Here is a 16,370-nt window from a genome sequence, read left to right as displayed (position 1 = left end):
AGTATACAGTCTTTTTTAAATAAAATTTAAGTATCCGAGCACAGAAAACCGTTGAATAATTCATGCAATACATATAGCAAATAGAAATGTAATTCATGATTGTTTACGTTACAAAACCTATTCTTATAGAATCATATGTGTGCATATGTACAATTGTAATATAAAAAATATATATGTTTGTACCTAATATATAGTGTATTTTTGTATTTTATACTTATGTACACTCAATACACAAAACTATTATATAATATTTTGTTATATATTTTTCAGAAAAAGTATACACCATTTTGAATTGTTCACAGAATTCGAAAAATAGAATTTTGATTAAAAAACCATCGAGATCGAATAAAATATAAATATGTTCTCATACCCATTATGTAACTGTCATATCATTGATATTATAATTCGAATAGTTACATTAAGATATTGGTATTCAAAGAAAATTAAAATTTCTAACGCTGAATTGAAAAATAATTTATTAAAATCATCATAATAACAGTTTTACAATAATATTATGTATACATAAATATACATACATTTTTAACTGCTGCAATTGGAAATTAAAAATATTTTTTCAATACTTATTTGATAATCGATATGAATTTATGACCAATTTTACAACTTCTATGACTGATCTTCTTGACTATATTATACATTAGTCAATAAATAATAAACTAGTTGAACGAATTTTGGTTTCTAAACATGATTTTAGTTTTCCATCAACTTTGTTCTAGTATAGCTCATACGCACCATCCTACTATAACTTTATTGGTTTATTAGTTATTACTATTATTATGCTTAATCATTCACATTTGTTCATTTGTTAAGCTCAAGCAGTCAAATAAAATTACTTAGTTCAGCTTTATACATAAATTATGATAATTACTTAATTAAATGATAATACCTATTAATTACATTACTTTTTCTTATTATTTAAAACAAATATTTAAAGAGCACAATCCGCATATGGCTTGTAATATATTAGATTAGGATATTATATTCTAATAAAGGCATAATAATATAACGCTATATGGTTTTATATTTTAAGACACAAGTTAGTCCATTACAAATACATAGTAATATTATATTTAGTTTGGATTATATACGTATAAATAAAAATAAAATGGATAAACTTGAAAAATACTTAGCTAAAGAAAAAATGATTTGACAAACTCATATTGTAACGATCATCTCAGTACGAAAAATCTTTTTAACGGCGTATTGTACTCGAATGACAATACAATTTGAAGAATCTATAAATAGTATAAGCCAATGGCATTGTTTGAGTTTTTTTTAATAGAGTGTCGTCGAAATTAAAGGAAACTATTTTTTTTTCTTCATCATATTAAATACGTATATATAAAGCATGCATAAGATTCAATCTTATAAATAATACTTTTATTGTTTAGTTGGGATAGGTATTTAAATAAAGCACCTATTCAGAATACGAATTCTGAAAAGGTATTCTTATTCTTCGAAAAAATATATTCAAAATACATTTTTGAATACTTAAAGAATATAATTTTCAATTTGTTTTTAAGTTAATATACAATTTGTTACGGGCTAAATAAAATAATTATTATTGCTGAATATTAGTTATTAATACGCTTTACGCAGATAAACTAATATTTTGGTTATAACAAAAATATACTGCCAGATTTTTCATGTCCATACTAAATTTGATTTTTAATGACTACTAGTTAAGTTTATAATTTATAAACATAAATACATTATTTTTGTCCAGCATAAAATATTGAAAAAAAAAAACATAATTAGAATAAGTAATTGAATATTTTTTTTAAATATTTTTTTATAATAATATTTAACCCTTTCAGACCCGATTTAATTGTAGTAGAGAAAAAAAATTTAGCGATTTATATATATTATTAAAGGTACTTAATTAAGATTCTCTTCAAGTTTGAAGAGATTCTGACCATCTGGACCAAATATACAGCTATGCACATTATAATGTCAATTGGGCCAATATGGAGATACTTGAGTGCACATTACAATGTACATTGGGCTTCCTAGCATAAAACACTATGCACATTATAATGTGCAACGGGAATTAGGTTTTAAAAACTATACAATTTCGTTAAGTTATGAAACAAAGACATGTATTAACTTCTTGTGCACACATCGTAATAAATTTAAAAAAAAAGTAAAAACTATATTATTGATAAAAACATTTTATTGATAAAAATATTAACAATTTTACCAAACATAAAAAATGAACGCAAACAAATCTTATTTGTGTAACAATAAACATTAATAATTAAAAAAATTAAATCAACATTTTAACTAAAAAATACAAAAAACACCTACTTGGCAGCATGAAACAAAATTAATATGTTGTCAATTTAATAGACTTTAAATAAATAGGTGTAACATATGTACACTACATAATTTTATTCATGAAATTTACGAAAACAATTACTTTTTTTAGTAAAATACAAATGAGTACCGCATTTTTTACAATAAATATGTGTACGTCCGGTACACTCTTCAAACTTGCACCGTATTGCTTCTTTTCGATCATTGTACTCTAGATGGTGTCCGTATTGATCTTTCTTTACTTCTTCGAGAGGTCTTTTATCGACATTTTTTGGTGATCTAGTTGGAGTTATATTTATTGAATCGGAACTACTGGGACGTCCTCTTCGTTTTGATGTAGGAGTTGAAGAACTACCAACCATAATTAAACTTTCGGCAAGGAGTTGTTTAAAATGTATCAAATTCATAATTTCTTTTGTAGGAATCTTAAGGTTTATAGCATCTCTTTTGTACTAAAGCCACGAATTAACGACTGCCATATCAAATATGTGAAAAAGCATACGTAAAGTCCACTTTTTGGATTTAATGAATGTACGATAATAACTTACCAGCTGGTCGTGTTTGTCTACACCATCCATACTTTTATTGTATAAATAAACAACTTCGGGACATTCAATAAAAACCAGTGATTTTTTTTACGATCAAATCTTTATACTATAATTGGTGTTTCCGAAGAAATGAAATTTGATCCGAGTTGTACAGCTTTATTATCAAACCACTTTACCAAAGCAATATTATGATTTGAACATATCTCGAAACTAGTTCCTCGGCTCATTTTAGCTAGTTGTTTATCTTTTGGAAACGGGGGGTTATTAAAAAAATTATAAAAATACATTTATTAGAATACTCATAAGACTGATAGAGCTAAAAGGTTATACTGATTATAGGCATGCTTAATATTTAAATGAATTAAAAAAATAAAAGTTAGAAACTGGAAATAGTTTTTATCATGTACACTGTACACTCTGTACAGTTATCATAATATATTATTACTTTTATGCACCGACCATTGAGCGTTTGTAAATTTTATGGCAGGTTAATATAAGATACAGAAAAAAATAGAAGTGACAAAATAAAGCCTGTCTCTCAAAATGACTCTCTTAAGGTAGACGGCTATTATAGCTTTATGATCTACAAAATAAATGTCATTAAAAGTATTCTGGATAATATTTTTTTTTAAATTACTAAAAAATGACCGAATTCGAAACTCAATTTTTCTTAAACAAATAACATATATATATATATTCGGTACGTCATTACTTTATGTTTTAACATTTGATATTTTGTAACATCTATTCGAAAATTTCTGAACGGATAAACAATGATAATAATTAATAATAATATCATAGACGCGTAAGACGTGTGATATATGTTTGTATCGTACATCGTATATAATACTGAACATTATATTATTAAATCTAATCTTAAGTTGCTGTGGTTCATTATTTTTCGGATTTTTGTATAAAATTACAAATCACAAGCACACGTCAGTCATAAAATTGGACCTTTTTACTTCAAATAGATTAGGATACATAAAATTACATAATATAATTTATTATAAATCTGATATTTTACATATTATTATTATTACGTTGTATAACCTAGAATCAATATTTTATCGAGAAATTTTCTTTTTTTACTTACGCGACAATTAAGCTGTTAAAAAAAAAAAAATTCATTTTTATTTTGTCCAAAAACAAAATAGTTACATAATTTATTATTATGGTATTAAGAATGGTATGTTATATTTTTATTGATTGTTTAAAAAAATATATTATTTAAAAAAAATGAAATTTAATATTTATTTATACAATTATAGTTTGCTTAGGTAAATCGTTGCATTTTATAATAATTGTTTGAAGTCTAAAACTAATCTATTGAATTTCTACGTCTACGATCTATCTATTTTAGGTTTCTAAATACAAGTTTAGAATACCGTTTATACTCCCGTTAAGTTCATCCGTCTGTTAGTTATCACTTATCAATACATAGTGTTAGTTGGAAATACACTTGACTAATCGTATGCCGAGTTTTATAAAAAAATTGGTTAATTTAATGGTTCAAAACAATTAAATGTATTAATCACGGGCCACTTAATTATATTTAAAGGACTATTATAACTCACTATTGACTAATTAAATGTATCTGACGCTTTATTAATATAAATATTTTAATACTATTTTATAATAATGGTTTATGTAAATTGAAATAATGTAATATGTAATAATCATTGATTTACATTAGCCAATATTAAAAAATAGGTTCTAAATTATAAAATTTTATGAATTTTCTAAAACTATACATGGTCTCATGGAATTATCATTTATTGGGTTGTATTAAAATACATTTAGAAACCAAGTATTTATAACGCTAAAGTAAATTTTTTTAACTTATTTTTAATATCTTATGATACAACTTTTTTTTTTTAATTTCAATTAATATATATTTGAAATATCCTATTACAAATTTGGCTTGTGAAATTTGAAACTATATCATACTATAAGTATTATCAATTTTTTTTTTTTTTTTTGTAATCGGTGAAAAATCTCATAAAGAGCCTTGTATTAAATCTAAATGTTATGTATATAAAATATAGAGTTAAATTTAATAATAATAAAAAAAAAAAAACTAGATAAATAGAAAAATTTGCTTAGTAACACATTATATGATTAAAAATTTAAAAAGTGAACATAATATTATTATTATTAATTAACTTAGTTTATGTAATAATGAAAATTCTGTTTATTACCTATACGTAGGTATAATAACCTGTACTTGAGGAATTTTCTAATCCTACTATCGTCGATGAGTCTCGTGGAAGCTTATAACGTTATTATTAATTATAATGCACCGGAAGTAGGTAGGTACTGCGTCCAAACACGAATGGAGTATTTTTGCGTGATCGAGACTTATAAATATATACTTTATTATTGTATAAAACATGTATTGTAAGTTTATAACATTATAAGTACCTAAAATAATAATTAACGTTGTGTCGAAGTTTTAAGATAATTATTTATAATGTTACGGTGTTCACACGGTACTATTTCAAATGGAAAAAACAAACAAGTACCTACCCTACGATGTAAACAATCGGACTAGTCGTCGACACAATATCATTTTAATTTTAGATAGTAGCATCATTTCTCAACACAATCACGTCATATAAGCGTCATAAAACGCTATTTCTGCATATTGTGGGTCTGTCCATCTGTCATTCTACACGCAACAATATTATTTAATATTAGTACAATATCCTTTTTGTTAAAAATATAATATTAATATACTCAATAATAATTGCCCACTATAAATTACGTTACCGTATACTTGATAGTTTCTAGTTGTTACTTGTCGCTCGAACGTTAGTTGGTACCTAGTAACCTAGTATGTACTACCTATACTAGAACTCGAATTGAATACAAACAGAATTGTTTTTTTCTGTATTTCCTAAAACACTGGTTTTCAAGCACAAAATTCGTTTTATATACATCAAAGAACTTTAAAATGAAACTTTTATTTTACATTTTTTTTTATTTCGAGTACCTACCTACATTTTTTGTTTATATTATTATAATGGAAATTATTTATTTTGTTTGATATTATTTATATTTTATGTATTTTATTTTTACGAATGAAAATTCTGCTTGAAAAATGCGGCGGTGCACAACGATCTGACAAATGAAATTTCCATCACGTGTAGGAGAATTTTATATACAAATAAGTACAATATATATGTTAGAGTTTTATTTGCGATTTTCATCAATCATGATAAAACCAAATTACGGTTGTGTAGTACAATTATAATAGTATACGTTTACTGCTTAATATTGCGTGAAGTGTGGACAACGACTGATTGTCAAGTGATTATTTTTGTTAAAAGTATTTTTTTTTAAACATAATTAACTGAAAAAACATGTATCACTATACGATATAAATAATACAAAATATAGATTATGTTTCATAATTTTTATTTGGTTACGTTAAAACATGTAAAGGCTATTTTTTAAGTTTTATAATATTATTGCTGTGTCAGTTATTATACTTATATTACAACTATATTTGTTATAAATAAATATAGAAAGTAGACTTTTAAGTATATTTACACAAGTAAGTTTATTGGTAATTGATAGATATTGTGCAATAGTTAATTTATCTTCTTTCTCTAAAAAAAATAAATTGTATGATATTTAAAAAAGTTAATAATTAATCCATTTTAAATAAATTAATGTGGCAATAAAAATTATTGTCTTCCAAATTTGTCTTCTATCAGGTAAAAATATTATGCCTGCGTCAACTCGACAGATTACGATGGCATATCATAATAATGATAATATTATGTATTACAATATGTTAAACGATACTCAACCATAAATTGTATTGTTAATTTTTTTATGTTAGTTGCATATAAAAATTTGAATTCTTGTATTACAAACGGCTAATAATATGGATATTACATAAAAATAAAAATAAAATGTTAAATATAAAAATAGGCCTGTAAAAAATAAAATGTATTGTTAAAAACCAATGCGTATACATCGTATTGAGCAACAATTTATAATAATAAAGTTTAAAATTTTGCAATTGTTCGTACATCTATGTATGAATATACATTTTCAGATTTATTAGCTATGGTTTTTTCCTTTTTATTTTCTAGAAATCCAATGAGATTTAAAAATATTACTTCTTAAAAATACCATCTTTTTTTTAATTACTAATATATTTAGAGCGACTACATTAAACATTGTAACATTTTCATACAGTTTAAAATCAATGTTCTCAAAAAAAAATATTATTATACATCTATCAATGTTCTTTATAAATGTTTTTTGGTTGGTTCCGTTTAGAATCTGAAACATAAAACAACATTTTACCTGCAAAACAAAGGCAAATATATTATTCTATATAAATATAATTTATGACATTACGGCAATCTAAAAAACAGTGTGAGTTGGCGTGGTGTTTATTATTTTCTTCATTCTACAATGTTTACTAAATTGAAATAATTCATAGTTGTTGAATTTATTACAATTTAAATGTTTGTCTGAAATGTAATTTAGTAAAATATTTATTCGAATAAAAGGTTTTATTCATTATAATGGTAGTAAAAGAATACTTATATAACGTATACAAATAGATATAAGTATTACTTTAAATGTTATAGCAATTTTATTTTTTATTTTTTTGTACGATTTATTTTATTTTTATAATAAATATATAACTATTACCAACTTTAAATCATAATAACAGATTCAGTTTATTCACAATGTTTAATTGTTTAAAAACTGAACATTGTAATTTGTATTGTTATAAATTATAGCTAACTATATTTAAGTATATAGTTAAAATAAGATATAATTAAATAAACTTCTGAAAAAAAAAAAAAATTATAAAATATATTACAATAAAATACAGCCTAAGTTATAATAAAACGTAATTAAAAATGTTTGGGTAAATATATAAAATACTAAATAAACACAATATTTATTTAAAAACGAATAAATATTTTAAAATAATTAACGTTAAAAATAAATGCTACTAAAGTGCTATATAAGCAGATTGTCCCTCTAAGATGCAGGTACTAATTTAAAACTGCAAGGTATAATGGAATCTGAATTGAATTATCACACCATTTTAAATTTGTTAATTCTCGTGGGTAATCAAATATAGGCTTTATTAATTAGACCAATTCTATTTTTTTAAATAATTTTAAAGCGCTGTATATGATAACAACCTTTTTGAGTTACAAGTATAATAAAAGAATATCATGTAAAAAATAAAAGTACTAAAAATGTGTATTTTAAAGATAAAAATATGACAGTTTTAAAGACAGTTGTGTACTGTAGTAATTAAAACTAAAAATTAACTTTTAGACTATTAAAAGTTATAAACAATAAAAATAACTTCGTAAGCTTTTACGTTAACAAATATATTAAAATATTTAAGAATTAAAAGCATTTTTTGAAAAAATATATTAATGATGTTTATGCATTCAACAAAATTCGTGGTTTAAAAATACCTATTGAATTCTATATCATTTTCAATATAAATTACTTACTTTTACATTTTTATACAGTGTATAGGTATACATTTTACATTCTAAAAGGCACTAATTAATGTTTATAACACTTTTAAACGTAAGCACTTCCCTATATATATGTTTATTATTTTTATACTTCAACATTCTTTGTGTAAGGCATAATTATTATAAATCTTAAAACGTATAAACAATGTACTGTATACATTGATTTGTTTATCAAATATTTTATAATTTCTGAAAAAATAAAAAAAAGGAAAAATTAGATATTATTATTAAAAGGGTCATTTATAAGCTATTATGAGACACACTTGTGAATATTGACTTATTTAAACAATGAATAATTTATTTAAAATAATGTATGACTTTTTTGTTATAAAATAATATTTTTTTACAATTATATAACAATAAAATAACAATTTACGATTAAAACTAACAAAAAAATATGGGTAAAATAAAAAAATTATTATATTATATTTAAGTAAACACACTCAATTCATATGTGATATTATTTAAATATTATTTACATAGTAAAACAATTATGCATATCGGTAACACGTTGAGTTTGGAAATTGATTGCGTAATTGATAAAATAATACAAATTTATCGATAATACGTTTAAAGCTATAATATATATGTATAACATACACAGTAATAATAACAATCCTTTTAAACTGTAAACCTTTTATTCCACTGCAATTACTCAAAACATAGGCACATAGCTTGCGTAATGGTGACCGGGAATACTAATTAAGCTTTGTTAACAAAGTTTAATGCATTATATGAACGTCACCGCAAAAGAGAGGCTTTGTTACGAAATTTAACACTCTCGCAACATGTCTGTTTCCTTGTATTTTGTATGGTAAACTCTTCTCGAAAAAAAAGTTATTTAAACTCCATAATGACTAAACTTATTTTATAAATGTTAACAAACTTTTATGTATAAAATATTTTTAATAAAATATTATCAGTAATGCTGTTGGTCTGAAAATTGTAACATTTTCAAGGGTAACTTCATCTCAGGATTTACCCACGTCAAATAAAATTGCGTAATATAGTTAAAACGTTTATTTTGTTTACACCATTTTGATAATTAACTACGACAAACAGGTACTACTAAAACTTACAAAAGTTCAATTGCAAAGTTATAGTCATTTTAAGTATAAAAACTTAACAGGACTGCCAAGTAAAATCTATTTAAAATCTCTCAAAAATAATATTTGAAACAAATAAAAATCTCACTATTAAACGTATATTTTGTAAATTTCATTAAATTAAGCAAAAACAATATATACAGTACCTACTGTATAGAACTGATAAAACTGCTTCAACACTAGACATTTGACAGATGATTAAATGTCATATAATGGGTACATTTCTGAAACGTGAAAGGTTAAACTTTAAATAAGCATACTGAGTTATTTTTTAAATTTAAAAACCATCTTTTTGATTATGTTAGTTCGTGAAAGAAAACATTCTTATTACATAGCATATTGTATAATAAGCTCAATAGCTATGCACTTGTTGTGGTCAAATAATATGATAATAAAAAGAAAAAAATATGTTCATTGTATTTATTTGTGAATACTCTTAGAGCTAAAAAATAATGATTATTTAAGTTAGATAAATTATCATGCAATATAGCTAATATAGACACTTATATTTTAATGAAAGACAACAGATATATTCATCAGAAGATGTATATAAGTACATCGACTATTTTAGATTATCAAAAATTAAACTATTTGATTATAAGGCATAAGTATTATGATAAGTACTTAATAGTTTATTTTTGATTAAACGCGTATTATTTTATTTTATTTAGTTTATTTTTAATATTAATGACACTGTAATAAGTAACTTTAAAAAACTTAAAAACATTTAAAACATCATTTTTTATTTAAATCTACAAACAAAATAAAACTTAAAGTTATAATTAATTCACTGTGTAGACTTTATTTGGGTTTCATAATTATTCACGGGTATATAGAAAAACGTATATATCCTATAACGAATTACACAGGTTCAATAACTTATAATGCGCTCTACTCTAGACAAGTTTACCCAACCTAACCCAAATCAGTTCAATTTCAATACAAACAATATTGAGTAAACTTATCTTATGTGGATATAATACCCATTATACGTATACTTGCGTCACTATAACCTATTTATTATAAAACAATGATTTATGAAGGTAAGTCAAAACGGTGAATTGCAGTACGTTGTTATGGCTGCATACTATATATGTCTCAAAAAAAGGTAAATTAAGCAGGTAATAGTAAATTTTTTGTGATTCCGTATAAATACAAAGTATTTGCATCGAATATTGATTATCAAAATATGATAATGGTATGTCATGAACTTTGGAAATATAAATTCTAAAAATGCAAGCATTTTTAAGAAACAAAATAAAAAATAAAAAAAACTTCAACTTTCATTACTTAGACAATTGAATTTAATTTATTTTAATTTTTAATTTATGTAATTGTTTCAAATTTTGAACATAATATATTTATTATGTTATAATAATAAACATTAATAAAATATTACAATAAATATTTATCCCCAAAATAATAATTTTAAATATTATGAATCAAGTGAATAATATGTTAACACAACAAATTGTTACTAACAACAACAGTAATAATTCGTAATAACAAAACTAAAAATCGTTATTTTTCGTTTAAATTAGTACTTACAATACGATTTTATACATTATAATTTATTAATTACCTATCTGTAAGGAATATTTTAATAATTTCCAATTTAAATAGTATAGTTGTAGATAATGCCATAACTTTAGTGAAAATTGTATGTATGTATATTTTAAACTTATAAATGGTTAGTATATTACAATACTATGTTTTTAATTTATTGGTTTACTTTTAAATTACATATGTATTTTGAGCAGAGTAAAAAAGAATATTTTCGGTGTTAAAAATATTATAGTTTTTACCTATTTATTTATTTTTATTGCATCATTCACAGGAATTTCTCGATAATTATGAAATATTTGTCTATGCTTAAAGAGTTCTCCAAAGTTTTCTATTAACCCATCTTTCTACAGTTTACAGTTGTCTAATTTCATTAAATTAAATTAAATAAAACCTAACCAACACTTGATATTCGTTGTAACTCAAAGTTCCTAAATGAATGCGGGACAAGAAAGTAATTCAAACTATCGAGAGTTCAGAAGTTTTAGTAACTGGCAAGAAAAATCAGCTGCTAAATAATACATTATAGTTACTAGTTACTATATTGTTATCTTTAACTCAAATCTTAATAGTACTTATATAATTATATACTACATGATACACCATTGGTTCTTAACCCAGAGTTTATGGTTACTAATTAATTATTTAACGTTATCAACGTATGGTAATAACATAACCTACGCATAGACATAAGACATTTTTTTTAAGTGCCATAAATAGACAGAATATCTAACTTAAAGGTTGTCAATTAAAAAATTCTTGAAAATCACTAAGATACACTATACATTCTATTAAATAGTAAATATTATCACATTAAGTTCTATTCGAAATCGTTTTTCCAAAATATGTGTTGTGATACATTCGTTATTGAAAATAAACATGCATTATAATATAATAACAATTCAGTTTAAGGCAACAATTAACAACGTAATAACAAATTATTTAGCGTAAAATTCGGTTAGAGACGAATAGAACAATTTAAACCAGTGTCTGACGTGTAGTGGGCTCGCACCAGACAACAGTTGTCTGTAACTATCATACATACCTATACTTATTATAAACAGTTTTTTTTTTTTAGTACCTACTGTCACTTTAAACATTATTTTATATTTTTAATAATTTTATATCTAGGATATGACGATGTGTAATTTAATAATTAATGCAAAGTTAACGGATAAAAACAAAAAAATTCAACCGACTAAAAGCATTGTATATACAAATATTAATTATTTCTTGCATATGGTCTTATGAATACTAATTATTGTAGCATAAAAGATAAACTCTTTGAGCCTTATACTTCTTTAAAAAAAATTCAATACAAACTCTAGTAATATGTATAATATAAGAGGATGTGAATAATTAAAAACAAGCACAATAATGTAATCTATTATTTATTTTTATTTTTTGAGGTTTTATGATTTTATACTTTAACTTGTTTCAATACAATAAATATCTCGAAACATCTAAAAAACATATAATTATATAAATGAACAACCGGAAAGTACAAAACACGTGAATAATTTAATTAAAACATAGTTATATGGGAGGAGTTTGGCGAGTGACTTAATTATTGTTCGTTCCATTTGAAATTTATTAGTTTTCAAAATGGCGTGGAAACACGTTGAACCGCTCACCTGTACGTCTCGTTCTACGCGATTCGATATTTTTCTTTACATATAATTTTAAGCATAACATTAATAGTTTGATTAATGTACGATTTCTAGTTTGTTAATAATAAACCATGTGGTGTAAGAAACTAAGAAAAATAAAAAAAATTACAAAAATAAAAACGCAATAAAACGAATAATGATAAAAAATTAAAATTTATAAATAACATAAGGTATATCATAATGTGTCTTGGAACTTTATTACATGTATACCTCTAACTATGTATTATTAGTAAGTACCTTATTGATTGTGAAAAACTTTTGATTTCGTCGAAAAGGTTCAAGAAAACAATGTCCACCATTTGGTAAATAATGATAAATATCAAAATTCTAATTGGTTTTGTGTAATATACAATTATACTAATAATAATAGAGGGGTTAAATTATAATATTCTATTATAAATTGACGTAGAAAAAAATAAATGTCAGTATTTGATCTACTTATACCTATTTTCTAACATGATATATCAAAATCAAACTATTATACCATTAATATTTTACAAACATAACTTGTCTTTTTTCTAATTTTTACTATATAATATAATCTATATAATGAGATATTTCAACATTGTTGGGCGAATAATCAATAAACATTTATAGGTAATTATTTCTATTTTTTTTTTCTAAATTATAAACGCGCAATTTAAGAATATTGACTTACTAAAAAAAGACTATTAAATACTTAAATAATACCTTTTAAGATTTAAGTACCTAGATTAAATATTTTATATTACCTATTAATTTTAAAATTAACTCCTAGTCGACTCATTTCAAATACAACTTTTAAACTTGATACTCACGTATTTAAATCGTAATACGATATAACTCTTCTTTGTATAGTTACAGTATTTGTATCTTATTTCATCAAATTTACATTTGAAATCATTTCACACCTTGATTTTTCAATGTATTATACTATTGGATCGAGACGATTACTTAAGTGAATAATGGAAATTCAAATGTTAAAATATTAGAGGATATACTATTATAGTTTTTTAATGGCTCAGATTCTTTAAAAGGAATTTAAATTTCTTTAATATATTTATCAATGAAATATAATACACTACCGTAACATCGTCATCGGAAGAATCATGATAATATAATTAATATAAGGAGCTATTTTTAACTTGGTAGAATATACCAAAATATAATATTATTTACACGATTTTTCTATTTAAATAATTAATTTTTGTTTAAAAATTAATGAATAATAAATGATATGTTTTATGAAATTTATAATTTTGTATATGGGCTATTGTGCACTATTTATCACAGTCAGAATTTCCTATCATGAACTTAATGTTTTAATGATAACACAACGTAAATCTGATATAAATTCGAGTATACAATATTATGCTTGAATGAAACACGAAAGAGGAACAATTTTTTTATTGCTGTAGCACCTTTTCCCAAACAACAAGTATTAGAAACCATATCTTTTTAGTGGACAGTATTATTTATATGTATATTTTTTGAAAATTATCAAAGTATTGTTATCATCAACACTGTTACGACCTATTTCTGATACGATTCATAAGTATAATATCCATATTTCATTCGTATTAAATTTTGATGATGATGATGATAACCAAAAAGCGAACAAAATTTAACGTACAAACACGCGTTTTCGTGTGATTTGAAAATCTGATAAATCGTGTTCTTAGAACGGCATGAAAAGGGATAATAAATTATGCCTTATTCCGGCATTTGTGTCGGAGAAGACTTGTCCAGTTTTAAAGACCGGATGGGCCGGGTTAGACGTGGGTCAGTCCGGTCCGAGCCTTTGCAACTCATTAGTTATTATATAAGCATACTATATAACTAGTAACCACCAAATGTAATGTATACATTATGTTTATAAATCATAACACGTTGCAGTATACAAACAACACGTTCCCTATAAAATGTTCAACGCATATAGTAAAGTTATTCTTTAGTACAAGCGTAGTAAATATGTAACAAATATTAAAATTAAAATCATACAAGTGCTTCAATATCATATTATAATATTCTTATATGAACATATACATATAATGGTAAATTATATTTACAAGTAATTATGTTTATAAAGTCAAATGATTAAAACCACGCGTTCACTCATCCACTATAATTTGTTAAATTGTGTTTTCTATAAATGTATTTAATATATCTTTCAATTGACCAAATAGTGTTTACCGACTGTTTACACGCAAAAGATTGCAGTCTAAATTCATAAAAAAATATAATAATAATATGTGCAATATATAGTATGTTATGAGGAATGGATTGTGTATTTAATCACAAACGTAAATTTTAATTTTAAGTGAGAGTGACGGGTCACTCTACCGCTATATAATATACGATAATATCAGTTTAGTAATTCTTAAAGTGCTTCGCGAGTAATATATGACTACGTAAGGAATCATTCAATTTATTTAATCGGTATGTTACACAAATAATTTGACATTGAAAAGTATACAATTTTGACTTTTGAAAATAATACACTCATCATTTTATACGAGTACCTATACTATGTGTACGCAAAACGATTAAGCTGCAAATGTTATTAAATATTTGGTATTATCGATTGACGTATAATTAAATATAAGGACTTCGATAATAGGATATGTGGTAGTTACCTAATTAAATTATATTTTAAACGAATAGACATTACTTAATAATCATAAATTATATTATGATCAAAATCAAATTTACCTTTATAACATTTATACCGCTATCGACGTAATTTCGAAAATGATAGTCACTGTTAGGAAAATAGTTAACATATGTATGTGTTAATGAGACTTAAGTTATAATATTATAAACCATGGATATTTTAATGATGACATTATGACTACAGCTACTGCTGTAGCACCATAGTGTGGTAGTGCTCTCGGTAAACCATGATATAATTGATCAAAAGACGTTTTTCTGAGTATCTGTTATAATAATATGTTATGTCTAGACTCAATAGCCTATATAGACACCAGTTGGAAGGCAGTACTGGTAATTATTTTTCTCTTCTTTTTTTTTTCTTATGACGTGTGTAGTTATAGGTACCCATGACTCTGAATACCAGTGCAGCAATTATCAGTTTTAATTCCAGTTTAGGACCTTGACAAAATTAACGTGCTAGCAAAAAAAAAAATTCAATACCTTGCTATGCGATACATAAACAACCGACAAGTTTACTCACTATGTATCTATAGGCATAAACAAATAGAACTTAAGAAAGCTTAACTATATCTGACCATTTCAAGCTGTTTTAAAAATATTTTATATTTATGATTTATAGTATATATATATGTGTGTGTGTGTGTGTGTGTATACATGCTAAAGATGTAATATTATAAATGTATTTAATTTATTAATTATTAGCTATTGCTTATTACTTATAAGACATTTTTATCATCTTATCTTAATGATTTCAATGTGTTGATACTTATATTGTCAAACTTATAAATAAATTTATCATAGGTCTACATTAAGTTCTTTATACAGTGACAGCTAACAAATAGCAAATAACAATCGTGTCTGTTGTATTTTGTAAATTTAATTCACTATTTCAGTGTCTAAATATTTATAGCTTTTTGTCTATTAAAAATTATCGTGTTTAGCATTTTTAATACCAAAAATAGT

This window comes from Melanaphis sacchari, unplaced genomic scaffold (genome assembly GCF_002803265.2).
Source record: "Melanaphis sacchari strain LSU unplaced genomic scaffold, SCAv2.0 Contig20_pilon_pilon, whole genome shotgun sequence".
Lineage (NCBI taxonomy): Eukaryota > Metazoa > Arthropoda > Insecta > Hemiptera > Aphididae > Melanaphis > Melanaphis sacchari.
The sequence above is the reverse complement of the archived record's forward strand: the minus strand, read 5'-3'. Positions refer to the sequence as shown.